The sequence below is a fragment of the Canis lupus genome, chromosome 11 (assembly GCF_048164855.1).
Source record: "Canis lupus baileyi chromosome 11, mCanLup2.hap1, whole genome shotgun sequence".
NCBI lineage: Eukaryota > Metazoa > Chordata > Mammalia > Carnivora > Canidae > Canis > Canis lupus.
The window spans coordinates 42,140,274-42,164,007 of record NC_132848.1 but is presented as its reverse complement, the minus strand read 5'-3'; the positions used below and the strand labels follow the sequence as shown (position 1 = coordinate 42,164,007).

Below are 23,734 nucleotides of genomic sequence, written 5' to 3'. Positions count from 1 at the left end.
CAGAGACACAGGCAGAGGAAGAAGCAGGCTCCACGCAGGGAGCCCGACATGGGACTCGATCCCGGGTCTCCAGGACCACGCCCTGGGCCGAAGGCAGGAACTAAACCGCTGAGCCACCCAGGGATCCCCTTTAGGGCCTCTTTTAATTTTATTTATTTATTTATTTATTTATTTATTTATTTATTTATTATTTATAGTGATTAACTCCTAAGTAATTATAGTGAGAATGAGAGAAGGCAGCTTGTTTGATTATGTGTCGGATGGTAGAGAATTGAGCATTTCACACTGCGGCATGACGTGAGCTCTTTGACAAAGGTATCTTTGAACATATTTAGAAAGAACAATTTTGTTGCCATATATATTGCAAAATTTTTTTTGACTAAAGCAAAGTTCTCAGTGAAGGTCAACATTCAGGTAGTCTAGAAGCCTCAATATGCATGTAATTCTCTCTTACTCTTACTAAGTGTACTTCCAGTACCTGTTTTGTCCACCTTATGCTAGGCATACAATCTTATGTCACAAATTATAGCAACAGAATATCTATCATCTACATCCTATTTTGAGTTTGGGAAATTATTTAACCCCTCCTGAGCTCAGTTTGCTTGGGTGGGACATAAAGTCAGTTTAAGGGCCATTCTAGTTTAATATTTCTTTATTCTTCTGGGAGGCTATAGATGTGAAGGAGAGTCCAGTGAATTCATTCTCGGATACCTCTCAACTAAATTTGGAGGCTCTGATAGCTAGACACATTCTAGGCACCTGTCCTATGCCATGTTCTTGATAGTACATAGTCTGAGAATTTCAGTTTGTTTACCCAGAAAATGAGAGAGATTTTATCATATCCTCCCCTTTCTTTTTTTTTTTTAAAGATTTTATTTATTTATTCATGATAGAGAGAGAGAGAGACAGAGACAGAGACAGACAGAGACAGAAGCAGGCTCCACGCAGGGAGCCCGACATGGGACTCAATCCCGGGTCTCCAGGATCACAACCTGGGCAGAAGGCAGGCACTTAAGCTGCTGAGCCACCCGGGCTATCCCATATCCTCTTTTCAAATACATGCATATGTACATCTCTCTTCTATAAATAAAATTTGCATATATATGTATCTGTGATTCTAATATCTGTGCAATAACCAAACATTCAGTTTTTAAGGGTTGGCATTATAGCCACTTTATGGGAACTCTATTCATTTACAGAAAGGATTCCTAGGGGTGCCTTGGTGGTTCAGTAGGTTAAGCACATTGAATTCTTGATCTCAGCTCGGGTCTTGATCCCAGGGTCTTAATTTCAAGCTCCACTTTGGGTTCCATGCTGAGCGTGGAGCCTACTTAAAAAATAAATAAAATAAAATAAAAATTAGAAGGACTCTGGGATGCATTAAACTCCTAAATACACAAAGTAATAATGTTTCAGTATGTGAATAGTTACTATAAGAATTCTGGAAGGTGCCTTTTCCCTTATTTTTATATTTATGAAGATATTTGTTAACAAAGACTTATTTAATTCCTGTAACTATCCATCGAGACAACCTGCTCTCTGATCTGATGGTGCAATGTGTAATCATCATTGAACTGTATATATCCCGTGTTTGTAGTGTCTGGAGAGGGTGAGATTCTCACAAGCCAAAAGAGCAGTGTATTTAGTTTCATGTATTTTAATTTTAAATCTTTAATGCTAGAAGAACCAATCCATCTTTTTTTTCCTCTTCTATTTCCCTGGAATTAGATAATTATGTGTATATTCAATTTATTCATTAATTTACACAGCCTCTACACCTTCAGTGAAAAATGGAGAAGGGTAAAAGGCACTCTTGTGATAATCCGAATCTTTTTTTTTTTTTTCTGGACAATCTACATCTTTTAAACAAAGTGTTATGTACACGGCTAGGATGTGTTTTGTCTTTCACTTTCTTTTTAAATTCAGATTATGAGCTGATTCATTTTATATAGATTTAACCTTGTTTGTGACTCTTGCTACATATAAAATTGAAAGTGATGTGAAACCTGGAAACAATTAAAGTTCATCTCGTAAGTGATAGAAAACATCACTGAGGCTTCAATTGCTTCTCTCCCACTGTTAGGGAAATAGAGTTGAAGATGTGCTTTTCTACCTCTGATTGGTGTGAGTAACTGAAAGTGAAGGATTATTTAGCATACAGAACCTTAATGGAGCAGTTCAGGATTTATTATGTAAAACGCTCCCTTAAAATAGTATACTTTAAAATGGTTTTGCTTTAATGGGTGGGGAAAAAAATCTCTCTAGGCTTTAAAAGTATTTTGCTTGAATATACGCAGTCTTCTTGTCTCAGTCATATGTGGCTTTTAAATTTTCCTTTAAAAAGGTGCAACTTAAAATATTGCATAATAGGATTTTCTTTGTTCCAGCTGTGATATCAGGGAAGAAAAAGGAAGAAATATTTGATATGGCTTAAGCCCTTTTCTAAGGCAACATTACTGCATTTGCCTAATTTTCAAAAGGTCCCATTCATTTTTTTTTTTTTTTTTTTTTTTTTTTTTTTAGATTATGTTGTCCCTTTTCCTGTCTCTCAGGAAGTGGCGTTAGTCCTAGGAAGGTTCATAAATTAGATGTGGCTGCTTCTAAAACTTAGGCTGCATTTCTGCATGTGATTATGATGAAAACACCAGGCATTCTAAAGTGATGATAATGTTAACTAGTTTAACTAGTTTAACAGACCTAGAAGAGAGGGACTTTGATTAAACCTCTTTTACATATGATGAAACTGACACTGGGGAGGTTAAATGACTTGCCCCTCAGATAAAACAACTACTACCTGATAAAATGTCGCTTGAATCCAGGCCACCTGGCTCCAGCAGCTTGGGCACTGTGCAAGGTGAGCCTTGTCATGAAATGCAATTTTTATTCTATTATTTTATGCTATTGTTTCTCTTCTCTTTCACTGGATAGACAGATACATTTCTTATAGAAGATCAAATTGCTTTTCTTTCTATATTTATTTGTTTGTTTACTTCACAGTTTAATGCCAAGTAATAGTTTTCATTGGTTAAGGAGACATGAGTTTTGGGCTTGGACAACTTGCTAAATCAGGGATCATTGCTTCTCCCTGTGATCAGGCTGGTCTGGGTCTTCTCAGAGCTGTCTTTTCCACCACATCAGCTGCCTGTTTCACCTGTTGTTCTTCTAAATCACTTTCCTTCTGAATTCTTACTTTGCCTCTCTGGTGTCTCTGTAGTAAACTTTTGCTTAAGTGTTCCCTTGAGGCCATTCATTCCTGTTAAGTCGCTAGAAGGAAATGTGATATTTTAGGGTTATTTTCACCAGAATAAACATCAAGGAAGTTTATAGGTTCTGAGACTAAGAAGTAGGTCTGATTGTGGATCTCAAAACAAATATATGCTGAAGTTGACTTTTGCCAGAGTGTGAGCTCAATATGGGCTTAATGAATTTTTTAATTGAAATACCAACCCTTCAAAAAAAAACCATATTTAATTACAAGGTTAAATTTAATGTAACGTTCAGTTGTAGAACATATAGGAAGAGAAAGAGAATACAGATGGTCCTCTTTTTGAGTAAAGATAAGAAGGCCTCATATGTTAATGGGGATTCTGTAGAGTGAGAAGGATCAGAGAGTGGAATGATACAGAGGAAGAATAGCTGGTGAACATTGAATCAATCTGTTGTTACAGTGTCGAATATAGACCTGGCTTACCCTGCAAGCCAGTCCTGGATAATGTCCAAATTTTGGCTCTGAAGCCTCTGCTGTTGTTTAGACTGTATCAAAAACCTCAAGTTGGAGGTATAGAGAAGAGATATCAGAAGTGGGAAGAGGTAGCGAATCCTTGCAATAAGCTTATGAGTTACACAACACACTAAACCAGGAAAAACTATCAGGGATTATAACATAACAGACATTCTAATGCACCAGGAATCATGACAGAACAAGGGTCTGGTCAGCAGCCATGAATGCAGAAGACAAAGATATCAATGGGCAGAGATTTTCCTTAAAAGGGCTAAGACTGGGGAGACAATAGGGAACCAGGGCATTTATGGGATGATTAAAGTAGTAAGTCAGCAAATGAGGGGGGGACACAATCCTGGTGGGCCCCAGCAGTCTGGCTGTCAGAAGCCCAACATATCACATGGACATGGGAACTTACATGGCAGCAGCCCCAAGACATCCCCTGGAAGGCATAGTAAGAAGGGGAGCAAGTCAGTAAGGATGTGAAGCTTGGGAATCAAGTCTAGGTTCCACCACTTGTAGGTGTGTGCCCTTGGGCAGGTCACTTGATTTCTTTTCTGTAAAATGGCAATGTAAGAGACTATGTCAGAAGTTTTTCTGAGAAATACCTAAGTGTTGTATATTATTATGCTTAGAATAGTGCCTGGAATATCAATATATAAGCAAATATGTCATTTTTATTCAACCTGTGGCAACAAAATATATATTTCTTACAATTCTGGAAGTTGGAAAGTCCAAGATTAAGGTGCCAGCATGGTGTGCTGGTGAAAGCCTTCTTCCTGTTTCATGATTGGCACCTCCTTTCTAGCAAAAGGGCCTATACCCATCTCTTTGGCATCTCTTTTATAAAGTACTAATCCTATTCATGTGGGCTCCCCCTCCATGACCTAAGCACCTTCCAAAGATCCTACTTCCTAATACCATGAATGAATTTTTTAAAGATTTATTTATTTATTATTTATTTGAGGGAGAGGGAGAGAGAGAGAGAGCATGAGACATATTGGTGGGGGGAGGGAGGGACAGAGAGAGAGGGAGAGAGAAACTTAAACAGACTCTTTGCTGAGCATGGTGCCCCATGTAAGGCTCAATCTCATGACCCTGAGATCATGACCTGAACCAAAACCAAAAGTCAGATACTCAACAAACTGTGCCACCCAGGTGCCTCTCAACATATGAATTTCAAGGGGACACAAACACTCAGGCTATATAGCAATATAGCTAATATTATTGTAAACATTAAATTTTGTGAAAGTTGGAATAAGTTGAGTTTGACTGTAAGGACTAGAGGTAGATGATTAGAATGAGAAATCAGCATTCTCTGGACAAATACAAGAGGGAATGCAAGGGAAAAGATATTGAGATGTTAAAAGAGAGGCGATCTAGCAAGGGGGAGAGAAGGCAGAGGACCCCACGTGATCATTAAAACCGATGAGTTTCACAGAAGTCACTTTGGGAATAGGGATGCTATATAAGACTTTTAGATTATTAGAGCTATTCAGTGTAATTCCATATACTCCCCCAAATACTTAGCAAAGCCTGATAATCATACAAAGGCTTTTTAGGTAAGTGTGTGTGTGTGTGTGTGTGTGTGTGTGTGTGTGTGTGTTGTATGTGTATATGAACCAAAGAAAAAGGCTGAGTCCACATCTGGGTTGATGGGATAAAATGGGAACCATGCACTTTAAGGAATAAGAAAAGAAATAACTAATTCATCCTGGGCAGGAGCTCAGAGACAACAAAAACTTTGAAATTATAAAATTCCAGGAAATGGACAGAAATTTTGGGAAAGGCATTATCTAGATTTGAAAGAGCAAACAAGGAGAGCTGAGATAATATCTGGGCCATAATTAATTTAATAAATATTTATTAAGACCACCCTCTATACCAGACAGTTTCTCAATCTTGGTAATAATAATGATAATGATAATATACATATATGGATTTTGAATTCTTTATCATGTATGAGGGAGATGAGCAAATAGACATTAAGAATACAATATAGTATGAATAGATGAAAGATAATTTTACTCTGCCCAAAGAAGGAAAATTGATCTCCTAAACCAGATAATGAAATGCTGGCTTTTTACCTGAAATATGGAAATGAGTCACTCAGATGCCTATAAGAGAGCAAAAGGATATCCAAGGACTTAAAAATTGTGACATAAAAGTTGCCCTCCTAAGAATGGCAAAAGATGAAAAGATGGTAGGAAGGATGCAAAAGAAAAATAGCAGCAAATGTTATATTGTAGAGAATCTATTGTAACATAATATGGAATTTAAGTAAAAAATTTTGATGGGGGAAGGCCCAGGTAGATGCTGACCTAGACAATCTAATAAAATAACCTGCTATTTCAGGATCATGGGAGGAAATTCCAAGGAATGATGTTTAAAAGAAAATGGATTCAGATTCTGTAGCTTTATTCTACTTGAGAACATGCAGATTCCTATCTGTACCCCACACCTTCCAAATGATATTTTCTGAGAGTTGGACCTGGGTTTCTGCACCATTGGCAAACATGACAATTGTTCTTCATGCATGATAAAGTTTGAGGATAATGGTTTCAGGACTATTCAGTAAGCAACCCCATTATCTTCACTGCCTGGATTGTCTGGAGGGAAGGAGCCATAAGAGTGGCCACGTTGAGATATGAACCCAAAGTGACCTGGTCAGTTTTCTCCATTTGAAGGGTCATTGCTATGTTAAAACAACACAAGCCTGGCAGCAATGAGGCAGAGTAGCTGATAAAAATTGTACATTATAAGGTTTAAATGAGGGTATTTCATGTGTTTGCTGAAATATTCAGGCCTTTTCATACATCATTAGTCCATATTACATCTTTTTGAAAATGGAAAATAAAAATTTATTTTATATTATTGAAAAAAAATTCCCAAAGTCATCCTCTTATTTATTAATTGTATAATAATTTATTTATGACTGTCAATCATTGTTTCAAAAGTTTATAAAGTAAAACTTAGGAGAGATTTTTCATGTTTTCTAAGGTCTAAAACCCTAGAAAATAATATCCAGCTATTAATATTATTATTATATGTCTGTCACAGTGACCACCACTTAGTGAATTCCTAAAATTTTATCCTTAGAAATAGGCTAAATACTTTAATGATTTACAGTAGTCTTATCTCATGTTATTCCCATTTACTGATAAGACATGATATTCTTCTCAAGTAAGATATGAATGTTAGTTTAACATGCTGCCATAATCCATATCATAAATAGCAGCTAAAGAATTATCATTTATTTACAAAGTCAACATTTAAGGAATGAGTGGATGTTTCGGACAATTTTGTATTCTTTGTGGGAAAATATCTTCCAATAAAATTTAAGATATTTAAAAGCCTGTATTTTTAAAACTTGGATGAAGATTTAAAAAAAAAAATTGGAGGCAGAGGGTATAAATTGATGGGATAAACTGACAACAGAATGTGGTACTGTTCTCAGCAAATCCACTGATCCTGGGAGACTATAATCTGAATGATGGCGTAGTTTGAATGTGTGGGGTCATGAGACAAAGCCTAAGATCCTTCATGATGAGAGGTCAAAGAGAAAACACCTCTCTCCTCATAGAGTTGAAACAAAAGGGTGATATCTTTAGGATGAATTTGGAATGAAGGGGAAAACAGACTACATGTATATGGAATCTTGATATATATATATTGAGGGAGTAGAATTTCTTATTTGGACAAAGGATGGGTTTCCAGTAAATTGAGATGAACAATTGGCTATCCATATTAAAAATAAAAATAAAATAAAAATAAATCCCTACCTCACACTATACACAAAATTAAAGATAGGACAAAACAAATGTGAAAAGCTAACTTTACACATTTTACAATATATAGAAAAATAACTTGATAGTGACATAGGGAAGGATTTTTTTCAATAGAACACAATAAGCAAAACTGATATAAGTACAAGATTGAATAATTCTACCACATTAAAAGTAAAAAGTCTTTTTTAGTATCAAAATATGCAGAAAGTAATAAAGCAAGCAAACGCTGAGATTATATTTGCAACACATATAATGTATGGATGTTTAAAAGTTTAATAATTTGAATCTATTTTTAAAAAACTACAAATCAACAAGAAAAATTTTCTGTTTCTAAAAGATGGTTCAAGAATACCAATTTCAAATAAGAAACATCTGTAGCCAATATACATATTTAAAAAGCCTAGTCTTATTAGTAATCCAGTTGATGCGTTTTAAAAACAGATTGAGATAACATTTTACACCAATGATATTGGCAAAATTGCAAATTGGACAGTGGTTGGAAAGAGTGTGGAGAAACATAATTTTCTTTTTTGAGAGAGAGAGAGATATTGAGAGAGAGAATGAGAGGATGGGTCAGAAGAAGAGAGGGAATCTTAAGCAGGTTCCAGGCTCAGGGCAGGGCTCCATCTCACTACCCTGAGATCATGACCTAAGACAAAATCAAGAGTTGAACACTTAACTCACTGAGCCACCCAGGCACCCCAAAAAACAGAAACTTTTATTTGCAGCTGGAGGGAAAGCCCCTTGGTTCAACCACTTTGGAAAAGGTTGTTTCCTGGTGAATTTGAACACACACATACCCTGTGACCCAGCAGCTCCACTCCTGGGCATGCACACATTACAGATGCTATCTATTTAAGGACCCCTGGTCCTGTAGGACAATATTAAGCGTCTTGCTGTCATTTAAACTTCACTCATTGTGATTGCTCATCTTAAGTTATAGTTTCTAGTTCTTAGAGATATGTGATTTATAATATTCAATTTTATTTTTATGCCACTGTATTATTTTAATGACTTTTCCAGAATTGTTTTGGTTAAGCGAAGCATAAAAAGAAACCCTGACTTTTAATCATATTCATTTTGGTTTAATCACATGTCATGTTATGCACTTGTAAAAATTATTTCAATTATTAATATGGACCTATTCTAAAAGAAGTTTTCTTTCCTTTCCTCTTTCTCTACTTAGAGGAATTTTTAACAAAGTAATTACTGGAAATTAATTATTTTTTCCTTATTTTTTATTACTATGATGAGGCTTTCACATTTTTTACAGCGATGTTAAAAAATGCCATTGTAACCAAATTATCATGTACAAATGCTGATGAAAACTATCAGTTATTCTTCAATATTTAAGAATGTAAATTGATAGTTAAACGCAGTTCTAAAGAAGACTGCTAGCAGGATAAAAATATGATGCTGATGTACTTTCACTCAACAACCAGCATTAGTTCTCATTTCATAATATTTACCTTAGAGATCTAAGTCACAATATTTTCTTGAGTGAGATTTCATTGTTAAACACACCGTAATGAGAAGTGTTGACATTTTATTGAAAACCACTCTATATTGCTAATCTGCTATGAATATTGCCATGGCAGTGGGGAAAATCTGTCAAAATGTGTTGGACTATATTCCGTCTTGATGAAAAAGAATAATTTCTCACAGTAAGGCTCTTAATTACAATTCCACAATAAAAATGGGTTGTCTTTCACCCCTTGCCTTCTCCTACTTGACTCTTATTCGTTCTTTGAATCTCAGCTAGAATGTTCATTCCTTCCCTCAGAGAAGCCTCCTTTTTGTCCAAAGTTAATGTTAGTTGCTGTATGATTTCTTGGTTACCTGTCCTCTTTCTGCAGGACATTTCTCACAATTGTTTGCCCCTTTCCCCAGCATCTATACTTAAGGATAAGTGGGGCCAAGTTTGTTTCTTTACTAATATGTCTACATACATTTAACTTGCAATGCCACTTGTGTGCAATTGAATTAACCACTCCTGGTTTACATTCCTTTATGACTACTGGACAGTTGAAGATGATAAAGTGTGACATTTCATAGCACTGAAATCCATTAGCTAACTTTTTTTTTTTTTTTTTTTTTTTAATGAGAGACAGACAGAGAGAGAGAGAGGCAGAGACACAGGCAGAGGGAGAAGCAGGCTCCATGCAGGGAGCCTGACATGGGGCTCGATCCCGGGTCTCCAGGATCAGGCCCTGGGCTGAAGGCGGCGCTAAACCGCTGAGCCACCTGGGCTGCCCCATTGGCTAACTTTTACGTTGATTCTACACGGACTTTAAGAAATTGAAAACTTGAAGTGAATTATTAATTTGGGAAGCACAGGTACATTCCATCAGGTCTGCAAATAGTTTTCCATATGTAACATAGTAAACATATTCATTGATCTATGCATCTCACTGGGTAAAACAGGAAAAATCTCTGTCCTAGGATTTTGCAGTTGAGGAAGGAATAAATATCTACAAACACAAATAACATCAACTTTGCTAAGTGAGATGTCTAATTTGTTTAAAGACATGCAAAGTACTCTAGGAGTTCAAAGATGGTGCTGTTGCTTTCTGTTCAAGCCGTCCTGCATTCCATGAAGGAGTCTCTGGAATGTGCTTTGAAGAACTATAGAATAGTCAAGAAGAAGCAAGACTGCACTGAAAGTAGAGGAAGCAGCATTGCCAAAGCCAGTGGATACCAGTTGAAGTATGGATTAGCAGGTGAGTTGGAATGACCAGAGGTGAAGATATCAAGCAGATGAGGACCCTGATGGGTGAGGCGGTTCATTTCATCTGGGGAAATGCTACCTTAGAGAAGAATGTCAGCAGCTTAAGGAGAAGGAAGAGGAGGGGTTTCGTATTTCACACCCATAGCACACCCACCATTTCTACTGATACACTACTCTTTGGGACATGCCTCCCCAGACGCCCTACTGATTACAGCATGTTGTGTTTCCCAACTCTGTGTTGGTGCAAAAACAAAAGGAGGGAGCAGTAGTTGAGTAGCACTGGCTAACAGTCAATATAACCAAATTTAATTATATATTTTGTCCATTAAATAAACAATTATTGAGCTCTCTATAAGTGCCAGGAGAAAGTTATAAATATTAAAAATCAAAACAGAAATAAAAACTGCCACCAGAAAACAACTGAGGAAGTTCACAGATTCATAGAAAAGAAAGTTTTGTGACCTTGATGGTGATGCATATAAGTACTTTATCTAACATGATGACTACATTGGTACAGTAATTACTAGAAGTCCAAAAAATTGAATTATGATATTTAAATGCATTTTAATTCTCCTTTTTGATTTAGTCCCTAAAAACCTCCTTACAATACAAGTTTTCATTTTATAAAACCTGGGGAAAATAACCTTTAGTTCAGAATTGGCGGTTGCTTAAAATCCCCCAAAGATACAAATGTAGTGCTCCAAAGGGGCACCTGTACCCCAATATTTATACAGCAGCAATGTCCACAGTAGCCAAACTATGGAAAGAGCCCAGATGTCCATCGACAGATGAATGTGGTGTATATATGCAGTGGACTACTACTCAGCCATCAAAAAAATGAAATCTTGCCATTTGCAACTACATGGATGAAACAAGAGGGTATTATGCTAAGCAATATAAGTCAATCAGAGAAAGAAAATTTTTCATATGCTCTCACTCATATGTGGAGTTTAAGAAACAAAACAGTAGATCATAGAAGAAGAGAGGAAGAAATTAAAGAAGTTGAAATCAGAGAGGGAGACAAACCATAAGAGATTCTTAATCATAGGAAACAAACTAAGGGTTGCTGGAGGGAGTAGAGGGGAGGTGAAGTTACCAGGTGATGAGCATCGAGGAGCGCACATGATGTAATGAGCACTAGGTAGTATATTCATCTGATGAATCACTGAACTCTATCTCTGAAACTAAAAATAATTATGTTAATTAATTGAATTTAAATAAAAACTTCCATAACTATTAAAAAAATATACACTTAGTACCTAGAATGGTATCATATCTATAGTAAATACTCAAAAATTATTAGCTTAATAAAAGTATTAAGATGTCTGTGCGACTTTTGGCAAATTACTTCTGAAAGCTTCTATGTACTCATCTATAACAATATGATACTGTAATATTGTAATTAAAAAAACCAGATAATATTTAAAAAAAAAACTTAAAAAAAACGAAAACCTTCCTTACCCTAAAGTTCATAAGGATATTCTAGATTTTCTCCAAAAGTTGTAAACTTTTTCTTTTCACATTTAAACCTTTAATCCATCTGTAACTGATTTTTGTGTTTGGTGTGAATTAAGGAAATACACATCAATTTTGGAAGTAGTATGTTCCATTTAACCTTGCTGTAATTCCATATTGAATCATTAGATACAGTTTGAGGAGAATAGGTATCTTTTTAATATAAAATTTTGACTCTTCTTGTATTTGTCCATTTTCCCATCGACAGTGATAGGTTAGTTCCAGCTTTTTCCTTTGACAAAGAATATCTCTGTGAACATACTCAGCCATGTCTTTCAGTACATGTTACATGTGCACGAGAATTTGTCCAGAGTATGCATCTTGAGTGAAATCATTGCATCATAGGAAAGGTGAACTTAGCATGAAGCTTATAAAACTAGTTTTATACTCAAAAAAAACCCAAGAAGAATTGGCAATTGCTTAAAATAAATGCAGGGTGGGGGAATGGATGAAAGAGATAAAGGGGATTAAGAGTACACTAATGGTTATAAGCAATGAGTAATGTATAGAATTGTTGAATCGTTATATTGTATACCTCAAATTAATCTAACATTGTGTGTTAACTATACTTCAAAAACTGTGTGGAGGTTCCTCAAAGAGTTAAAAATAGACCTGCCCTACGACCCAGCAATTGCACTATTGGGGATTTACCCCAAAGATACAGATGCAGTGAAACGCCGGGACACCTGCACCCCGATGTTTATAGCAGCAATGGCCACGATAGCCAAACTGTGGAAGGAGCCTCGGTGTCCAACAAAAGATGAATGGATAAAGAAGATGTGGTTTATGTATACAATGGAATATTCCTCAGCCATTAGAAATGACAAATACCCACCATTTGCTTTAACGTGGATGGAACTGGAGGGTATTATGCTGAGTGAAGTAAGTCAATCGGAGAAGGACAAACATTATATGTTCTCATTCATTTGGGGAATATAAATAATAGTGAAAGGGAATATAAGGGAAGGGAGAAGAAATGGGTAGGAAATATCAGAAAGGGAGACAGAACGTAAAGACTGCTAACTCTGGGAAACGAACTAGGGGTGGTAGAAGGGGAGGAGGGCGGGGGGTGGGAGTGAATGGGTGACGGGCACTGGGGGTTATTCTGTATGTTAGTAAATTGAACACCAATAAAAAATTAAAAAAATAAAATAAAATAAATGTAAAAAAGCCTAATTCTTTTAAAGCCCAAATTAAAATATATTGAATTTTTTTTCTTTTTCTTCTTTTTTTAAGATTACTTAATTATTTTTTTGAGAGACAGAGAGAGAGAGAGAATGAGCAGATGAGGGACAGAGGGAGAGGGAGAAACAGACTCCTAGCTGAGCAGGCAGCCAGATGCAGGGCTCAATCCCAACACTCCAGGATCACAACCTGAGCCAAAGGCAAATGCTTAAGCAACTGAGCCACCCAAACACCTTTCTATTTCTTTTTCAAGAAAGCAGTTGACACACAATGTTAGATTAGTTTTAGGTGTATCACATAGTGAGTCAAGTTCTCTCTTCTTAAAGCTCTGCTCACCATGAGTGTAGCTCCCATCTGCCACCATACAATACTATTATGATATCAAACACTGTAGTCCCTATGCTGTTCCTCTTATTCCTGTGACCTATTCATTCCATAACTGGAAGCTCATATCTCCCACTCACCTTCACCCATTTGTCCTTCACTCATCCATTCCTCTCCCTCCCCTCTGGCCACCATCAGTTCGTTCTTTGTATTTATACATCTGATTCCATTTTTCATTTATTCGTGTGTTTGTTTTTTAGATTCTACATATGAGTGAAATTATGTGGTATATGTCATTGTTAGTCTGACTTATTTCACTTAGCATTATTCCCTGTAGGTACATCTGTGTTGTCACAAATGGCATGATCTCATTCTTTCTTATAGTTGCATAATATTTCAGTATGTATGTGTGTACATGTATGCATAATACATATATACACACATGACTATATATATGCTACATCCTCTCTGTTTATGGACACTTAGGTTGTTTCCATATCTTGGCTGCAATAAACATAGGAGTGCATATATCTTTTTAAATTACTGTTTTTGTTTGCTTTGAGTAAATGTCCAGTAGTGGAATTATTGAATCACATGGTATTTCTATTTTTAGAGGAAACTCCATATACCCTTTTCCACAGTAGCTTCACCACTTTACATTCTCTCCAACAGTGCATGAGGGTTTTCCTCTACATCTTCACCAACACCTATTATTTCTTGTTTTTTTTTTTTATTATTTATTTTTTTTATTACAGCCATTCTGACAGATGTGAAATGATATCTCATCGCGGTCTCGATTTGCATTTCCCCAGTGAATAGTGATGTTGAACATCTTTAAATGTGTTTGTTAGTCTCTTTATGTTTTCTTTGGAAGTTACTCGGATCTATTCAGGTCCTCTGCCCATTTTTTTTTAACTGGATTGTTTGTTTTTTTGGTGCTGAGTTGTAGAAGTTCTTTATATATTTTTGATATTAACCCCATACCATTTGTAAATATCTTCTTGCTTTCAATATATTGCCTTTTGTTTTGTTGATAATTTTCTTTGCTCTGCAAAAGCTTTTAATTTTGATGCAGCCATGAGATTTATTTCAATTTTAGGGCTTCGTCTTTGAGGGAAATTTGGTAATCTTGAATTAGAGAGGAAGGCAAAGGGATCCCTGGGTGGCGCAGCGGTTTGGCGCCTGCCTTTGGCCCAGGGCGCGATCCTGGAGACCCAGGATCGAATCCTACATCGGGCTCGCGGTGCATGGAGCCTGCTTCTCCCTCTGCCTATGTCTCTGCCTCTCTCTCTCTCTCTCTCTCTGTGACTATCATAAATAAATAAAAATTAAAAAAAAAAAAGAGAGGAAGGCAAACCATGAGAAACTCCGACCTCTGAGAAAGAAAGGGTTGCAGAAGGGGAAGAGGGTGGGAGGGTAGGGTGACTGAGTGACGGGCACTAAGGAGGCCACTTGATGGGATGACACTGGGTATTATACTCTATGTTGACAAATTGATTTAAATATAATGCTTTTTTTAAAATTTGGTAATTTTGATATTGACCTTACTTCACTGACATAATTGAAAGAAATTTTTACATTTAATTCCATTTACATGAGCATTTTTCCATTCATTCATTCATCAAACATTACTGAGTGTCTATCATGTACACAATGTATCATCTGTCATTCTAAACTTGGTGAAATAAGCATACTATGGGGTATATCTAAGACTACTCTATCATTAATTTTGAACATGAGGCAAAATATCAGTTTTCTTAAATTGTTTATTTGAATAATTCAAGGAAAAAATTCTCAAGCTATTCTAATTATTAATATGTATTGCATAAATTATATAAAACTACATGAGATTATTATTTTGTCCCACGTCCCTTCACAAATAAGATTTCGTTCCTTCCATAGGAGTAGTTATAAAAATACCAAGTGTGTTGGGTGTGTTCTAGTTACATTTCAAATTTACAATCATTTAATACCCAAGTCCTCTCTGAAGTAGATTCTATTATTAGTAATATTTGACAAATAAAGAAAGTACAGTTGCAAACATTCAGTTCATTTGTCTAATACAACTCAGGTCATCTGTGGTTAAGGTGTACAGAAAGCCCAACCATTCTGAGCCAGAGGCGGCACCTCAGACTGCTGTTTTAGCGCTCAAAAATATTTACAGTAAACTCCTTGTTTACAACCTTTCTCTGTGAAAGAGGTAGTTATTGAATTCATCATATGTGGCCAGCTTGGTGCTAAACCTGTCACAAAAATTCCGTGCAGTCCTTCAAACAAGCTTTGCCAAGTGTAGTGCTTAGCTAAATTCTGATCTCTCTGGCACTGCTTGTTTAGATTCCTCAGACAAAAGGTCAATTCCTAAGATATCTACTTTTCAATTCTTTGTGTCTCTGTTTATTAGCTCGCTGGGTTGAATGCAGTAAAAATCTACAAATATTATGAAGTTTTTCTGGCTTTAGCTTGTGTTGTTGTTGTTGTTTTAATGAACACATAGCCTTATAATTTTTTGTTTATCTTGAAATGGCCGTAATACAACTTCTGAACTAGGTCTCATCAATTTTTCTGACGGAAGGTTATTTTCCTTGGAGAGGGACAAAAAAACATAGTTAGAAATAAGGTCAAATAGACTGTGCTCTTAGAGACATGAAATCTTCCATGTTGTTTGCCTTCCTAACAAAATACTACTCAAAATGCAAGTGTCTGTAACCTCAGAGATTAATACATTTTTTTTCTTTGATTGTTTGTTGTGGTTGCTTTTATTCAAGTAATGAAAACAGAACAAAGCAGGCTGTGTTCAAACAGCAGTGATTCCGTAGTCTTTACAGATATTGTCCGAATCTAATTGGATTTTAATGAAATGATATTTCCTTTGTGATAAGTACATAAAAATTATGTTTTTAATTAACATCACAAGGTATAAGCTATAGATACCAAGTTTCAACAGAAGTAGTAATTCTTTAATGTTTTCTTCATTTAAAAAAAAGACAGAAGTAGTAACAACTTGGGAGAAAAAAAATGAATAAATTAACTGGACAGTGATTAGCCTGGGCCTTTTCATCCTAGGGGTTGTGCCAGATTGACAATGTCTATTTCTTTTACATTTAAAACCTTATTAGTTTGTTTTGTTTTGAAATACTTTCCAAAGGATTGTTTTTCCTTTTAATCTTTGTCACTCAACTTTAACAGTGTTTGTACAGGACTGCAAATAAACTAAGTTCAGTGTACATTGTGATAGTAATTTTAAGCAATGTTCAATGTATGTACTGAACCCTAAAACTCATCAAGCAAAATGAATTTTTTAACACAGAATAGTAGGCTTGTGAAATGCACCCGATTTTTCATATAAAAATGTTATCTATCTGAGAAGAAGAATAGTTGATTTTCAGGGGGAAAAAATGTGAGGAGGGAAGGCTGTTCTAGAACACTTAGGAGTAAATAGGAAAAAGGATTTCTCAGCTGTATAATTTCAAAAGTGGCATGAAAAAAACCCTGGAAAGAGAAAACAAAGAACAAGTTGTAGCAAATCAAGTTCAATCAGTCCTGTTCACATTTCTAGTAAGGATAGATTGTCCTGCTTCTATTAGTTATTAATTATATTTTCATTACCTGCTGGTGACCTGTATTAATGATCCATACAATGATCTATGCATTTAGTCACCTACTAATTAACAAAATGATCACACTGCTTTATTTAATGATTGATTATGGATTTTTTTTTCTTTTCAGTTTTTACCTCTGTTCATTGTATTTAAGTATACTCTATGGATAAATTTTTAAAAAATTCTCTGATATAGTTAATCATTAGTGCTTACTGGAACATAATAGTTTTCATAGGGAAGGACATATCAAACTTTAAAAGTTTCCTCATGGAAGTAAAATGAAGAGTGTGCCTCCTACTCTATAGCCCCAAGCAGATGGTATTCTGATAACCTCTTTCCTGGTTTAACAATTCTTCCCACTCAGTGTCGAAACCATTTTAAGAAAACTAAGTGAGCATGTGGAATCAGAACATATCATGAGCCTCCATAAGGCTGAAAGGCTCAAATTTTCAATTGAAGATTTCCAAATTTCTAAATCCATTGAGAATATCTGTACTTTCATTCACTTTCTGTAGAACTGAAATAGGCACAATCACTCAACTTTAAAAGATTCTTAAATGTGAAAGAAAAATAAACAGAGACTCAATTCACATTCAAATAATGCAAATCACCCAAGTTCAAAGAGTTCTATTAGTGAGCGTCTCAAACAAATATTTATTTCCAAAGATATAGATTTTTGCTGGACTTTTTCCCTTAACTTTCTTAGCTAAATATTTGACATTTTATAAACATTTCCATGTGCTAGAAGTTATTGTTTGCTTGTATTTTGGTGATGTGTTTTTTTAATCAAAGTATAATCTACATGAGTAAAATATATAAATTTTAAAGGTACATGTTGATGAGTTTTAAAATATTTTGAAACTGTGTAACCACTTACCAAACTGAAATATAGAATATTTTCTGCAACACTTGAAGTTCCCTATTGTCTTATCTCAATCAGTAACCCCAAGAGTGACCAGTATTTCTACACTATCATCATGGATTTGCCTTACATGGAGCTACAATGAAATAATATAAATACTTTGTGTCTGACTTTTTTCACTCAGCATGTCTCTGGGATTTATGTATTAATAATCTACTAACTATATAGAATAATCTACTAACTATATAGAATTCCATTCTGTGAACATACCACCATTAATTTATCCATTCTATGCTGATGAGCATTTAAATTGTTCCAAGTTTTTGTTTGTTTGTTTGTTTATTTGTTTTTTACTATGGATAAAATTGCTTTGAACATTCTTGTACAAGTCTACTGGTAGACAGAAACACTTTTATGGGAGTTGAATTGTTGATCGAGGAGTCACTGAGAATCTCCAAGGGCCAGAAAGAGGAGAGAAGGAAGAAGGGGAGGAGGATGAGGAAGAAGGGAACAGAAAAGACAGGAACAGCAACATCATGAGCTAAAGGCGTGGTCAGTGTGGTGTTTCCTTAGGGAAATTACAGGTAAGCACTCCACATTGTGGGCTAAGCCCAGAGTTCATCCTTAGAGGCTAAAGCAAAAGACAAACTGCCTCATTAGGTTAACATCAGGGAGTGTGCTACAGTGGAGACTTACAAGCCTAGGTTACTGGCAAATAGAAACCCTCTCTGGAAAGTGGAAAAAAAAAAGAGCTTCCAGTGAAAAAATTCTCACAACAATACCAATCCTCCAGGGAAATAGGTGACCTGAAGTAAGAATCAGGAAAAATAGAAATGACAAAAATGGACTCCTGGAGAATTCAGATATTGAAATCATCAGGTATGGAAGATAAAAATAACTATATACTGTCTAAAATATGCAGCCAGATGAGTCACTATATTATATAGTCTTTTACTGTAAAAAATACAACATTTATTTATTTATTTATTTATTTATTTATTTATTTAGAGAGTGAGTGGGGCAGTGGAGGAACCTGAGGGGCAGAGGGAAAGGGGAATCTCAAGAAGACTCCTTGCTGAGCACAGAGCCCAACAAGGAGCTCTATCTCGTGACCCTGAGATTGTGACCTGAGCCAAAACCAAGAGTTGAACACTCAACTGACTGACCCACCTAGATGCCCCCAAAATACAGCATTTAAAAAGAAATTTACATACAGTATATGCTAACACATTGCTGGCAGAATGCAAAATGGCACAGCCACTTTAGAATGCAGCTCAACAGGGTCTTGGAGCTAAATGTACACTTAACCTCTGACCCTGCCATATCACTTCTTACTCTTTACCCCTTAGAATGAAAACTTATGTTCACACAAGACCCTCTATACAAAGGCGCATAACAGATTCATTAAAAAAAAAAAAAAAAAAACCCTAATCTGGAAACAACAAGGTATCAGAAAACTGGTACATGAATTAAAAGATGGAGGTACATCCATCCAATGGAATACTACTTAGAAATATAAAGGAAACAATGATTGATAATGCAACATGGATGAATCTCAAAGCATTACACTTAGTGAAAGAATATTTTATGGATGAGTCCATAAAATAACTCTGCATGGAAATCTAGAAAAGGCAAAGTTATAGGGACGTAAAACATATCAGCATGCCAGGGCCTGAGGTTTGGGAGAGAGTATTTCTTACTAAAGTTTCATAGACAACCTCCTGGCAGACGAAGAAGGAGAGACCATATAACTATTATGTATTTTGATTGTGGTTACATGACTGTATATACTTGTCAAAACTCACAAAACCAAACACCTGCAAGGAGTATATTTGATTGTTTCTAAATTATGCCTCAATAAATCTGACATTAAAAGGCAACTACAGGCAAATATTCCTTCTGAGTTATGAATTTAAGGTTATCTCAGGATTCAAGTTTGTAATAATGATTTTAAATGCATAATACAGATTTTGAGATTAATAGATTAAGACAGGAGAAGTATAATATTCATAATAGATACAACCAAACCATTTGAGGACAGTCAACATGAATTTATGGTGTAAACACATTTCAAAGAAGTAAGAAAAGGAAACTTCCAATCAGATAAAACTATCTTATTTTTAAAAAATAAAATCATATGCCAACATGACTGTAAACGGGTAACATGTAAAGCATCCTCTTTAAAAGTCTCTTTAAGAGAATAAGAAACAGATAACCCCTTCTATTTAACATTGAAATGTGGATCCTGGACAGTGGAGTGAGAAATGAAAAGAAATAAGATACGAGGACTGAAAAGAATAGAAAAAGAAGTCATTATTCAGAGACATATGGTCATCTACAAAGGTAAATGCAAATAATATATAAACATATTATTATAATTAATAAAAGAGCTCATGAGCTGAGCAGAAATTCTGTAAAAAAAAAAAAAAAGACATTGCATTGCTCTATGTTTCATTGTAGGAAGATAAATGATGTTTGCAACTTATTTCTTTAGGAATATTAAAATAAGTCCACCACTTCAGGACTGAAGACCAGAGATAATCAGAAAATATATTCAATTAATTGAGAGATTCATCTATTTATGAATGTCATTCAAATCTAAATATCTGTAAGCAGACTTTTATGAATAATTCTTAGAAAAACGCCAGCGAAAAGAAGCCTCGACACAAATCAGTTTCCCTGTGAAACAGGCAGTCTGTGAAGTGAGGGGTTATCTGTCATCAGCATGGCTAGCCAGGCCTGTGTGCAGAGGTTAGAATAAGGGCTTCAGAATGCCGAGTCAGTATGGCCAATGCTTTCACAAATTAAATTAAATAGCAGCACTTCACTTTAATACTCCCTGAAAAGTAAAATTTATAGAAGCCTCATTTTTATATGATTGTTTTTTCCAACAAAATCCTCATTGATTAGGGATATTAATTTCTTTCTTGAAAGCATGTCAGTAAGCTAGAGAAGAAGCATTTCTTGTGCATCGTGTTTTCCAAGGGAAAGCAAGTTATTAAAAAGTGAAAAAGTAGCTTAAAGCCCTGAAACATTGTAAGTAAACTTATTATTCAAAGTGTCTGTAATCCTAGATGCTTACACATAATCAGAACCACGTAGTGCAGTACCCCACCTATATTGCTAAAGCCAGCAATGACTAGCAAAAAATAGCTTGGCTTAATCAGATGACATGATGTAGAAAGGGCAAGCACTGTAGTCAAGAAATAGACTTTCAAATTAAAACACTTCTTTGGAAAACAGATGACTAGGCAAAGGAACATACTGGAAAAATACTGCTGGCATCTTAGAGACCTAAGAGACAATGTCATCACCCATAACATACCAGGAAGCAGGCAGAAAAGTTAAAAGGATGTCTTCACTAACAGAATGAAAGCATGTAATTGTAGACATCTAACAGTCGTTTGTTACATGCATTGGAGAAGTGTGTAACACCAGGAATACATTTATTCTGGGAAATCCTTTGGCTTCATGAGAAGCGTAATTTGAATTTGAACGAGCTGCTCTTGAGAATTTTGGAATCAGTTTAATTGCTTATTTAGAATCATCACTCATAGTTGATGATTTTGAAAGAGGCCCTGAAACTCCTCAGCGTGGCAGCCACGGTTTTCCACCACCACATTCAACTTGACCTGTTTGTTCTGCCTCTTACCAACCCCCTAGCCCCGCCCCACCCCGCGTTAGCTCTTACTCTGCAATTGTTGTATTGCCTTTTCTCCTTAGTGCTTTGCCCAGAGCTAGACTATATATACTGCTCCAATTCCAACCAGGTTTCCCTTTCAAGGACTTGGTAAAGGTTTAGTCCTGGTTCTTGATAACCTTTTGCTGACTTTTAATGCTCTTCCTACATGCAAAAATATATTACATTATAGACATCACCCACTGTTCCAGACACTGGACAGGCAATGATAGTCAAAAGAGTTAGAATTCCTATTTTGGGGGCATCCCTTCTAGTGGAGGCAACAGTATAGACATAACAAGTGAACAACTACAATATGTCAGTGGAGAAGAGTATGGAAACAAATAAAGCAGGGGAGTGAGGGTAGCAGGGAGGGTTGATTTTTTCTAGTGGTGGTCAGGGACATCTCATTGGCTGAGATGAGATTTGAGTGAGTAGTGTCCTGAAGGAATTGAAGGAGTACACACGGAGGATGTGGGTGGAAGAACATTCTGGGCATAGGATGAGCACAGAGGCAAGAGGTTGGCCACATGACTACAATGGGGTGAGGAAAGTGCAGAATGGTAACAGAGGAAAGGTACTGAGTTGTGGCAAGCTCTGCCATGTGGGATCTTCCAAGCCTTTTTAAGGACTTGGTTTTCACATGGGAAGGGAGGCCCTTTGTAAAGTTGTTGCAAATGCAACATGTTGCAAACATGACTTGATAAACGTGTTTAATAGCTCATGAATTCAATCCAAATTAATAATATGATACTGTGTTCAACTATTAAATTATCTAGGGTATTTTTGTTGGTGAGGCCTTATGTTTGAAGAGTGGAGAGTGAAAAAATAATGTATACACTTAGGGTAGGAATACACATAGCCCCTGACCAAATTTCTAAAGAAGAAATTCTTAAATGAAACAAAATTATCTTTTCAACAAAGTTCATAAGCATTTTTTCTAGAATATTATCTGCTCTGAATTTATTCTAGGGATAAAGTGTAGACTAGGATTTAAGGGTAGGTCAAGATATTTACTCTTGATTATTTAAAGGGGAATTGAAACCCTGAAAAATTAGGTGCCCTGTAATCAGTTAAATAATTACCACTTAATGATTGAATTAAATAAACATCCTGTAGACTTCTTGTAGATAAAGATATTTCAGGCTTATGTAAGAAAAAAACAAACTTCCAACCTACTTATATTACTGTTATATTGAGTCTCTCTTTTTAAAGAATTGACCCCATATTCTAACAAATGTATTTATCTTCTTGATACTTCTGTACATTTTCTATGTTTCCACAATAAATGTGAATTATGTCATAAATCTAAAACTAAATGTGTGAAGTGAGCACAATATTAGGATGCATGTATAGAACCACAGAATCAAAATTGAGAGAAGATCTTCCTGGCCTTATGTTAAAAAAATAACCAGGTAGAAACTAAAGGAACAATAACAAAATAGTGCAACACATCATAATTGGATATCCCGTGAAGTGTTATTGAAGGAATTGAGGTATTTTTATCTGAAAACAAAAAAGAAAAAGAAAGACATGATTGTTGCTCTTAAATTTTGAAAAGTTGCTAAATGAAAATCACCTAGTCAAGTTTTCATTGTACCCAATGCCCCAAGTTAAGAAAAATAGTAAGGTGCTATGATGCAGAAGGCAACACAAACAAGGAAGACCATTAGTACCACTTCACTTCTCAGAAAAGAAGTGTCTTATCCCCCAAAGGAAGTGAGAGCTGTGTCACAGGAAATGATCACCAAGAAATTGTTTGCCTCATCCCATGGATTCTGTACTTAGTAGACTATGTAATAAATAGGCTGTGAATCCCAGGAGATTTCTGGGCATTTCAGCTCTTAGATTCTCTGACTACATTAATGGAAACTATATTTACTATGTATGGAAGTGTAACCTAGCAGGCTTCCTTATTGATTTGAGTATAGAGCAAGTATCTTATTTGTTCAATTTCATTGGTTGTAGAGTTGACTTTTAAAATAACTGTGCCATCAAATAATCCATTTCATAGAATTGATTAAGAAAATATAGATGAGGTACCTGGGTGGTTCAGTCAGTAAAGCATCTGCCTTCAGCTCAGGTCATGATCTCAGGGTGCTGAGATCGAGCCCCACGTCAGGCTCCCTGCTCAGCGGGGAGTCGGCTTCTCCCTCCCTCTGCCTTTGCCCCTCCCTCTGCTCATATACTCTCTCTCTTTCTCAAATAAATAAATGAAATCTAAAAAAGAAAATATAGAGACACTATATTGCCCTGGACAATGTAGGTATTCTAAACTGAAGTCTATACTGTGTATGGAACATCTCTTTCTCTGCATTCTATAATAACCTACT

The 23,734-nt window shown here is 35.7% G+C and overlaps 1 long non-coding RNA gene across 2 annotated transcripts; it reads right to left on the bottom strand.

The window, feature by feature from the left end:
• Window positions 1–998: 998 nt before the first annotated feature.
• On the bottom strand, window positions 999–23,715 carry LOC140643057 (uncharacterized). 2 transcript variants are annotated; one of them, XR_012039468.1, is made up of 5 exons: window positions 23,445–23,715; window positions 11,334–11,421; window positions 4,140–4,278; window positions 2,795–3,264; window positions 999–1,330 (listed from the first exon to the last, which is right to left on the bottom strand). It is a non-coding gene; the product is annotated as an uncharacterized lncRNA (long non-coding RNA). The 2 variants fall into 2 exon arrangements; XR_012039467.1 differs by having other exon boundaries at window positions 999–1,327.
• Between the last annotated feature and the right edge of the window lie 19 nt (window positions 23,716–23,734).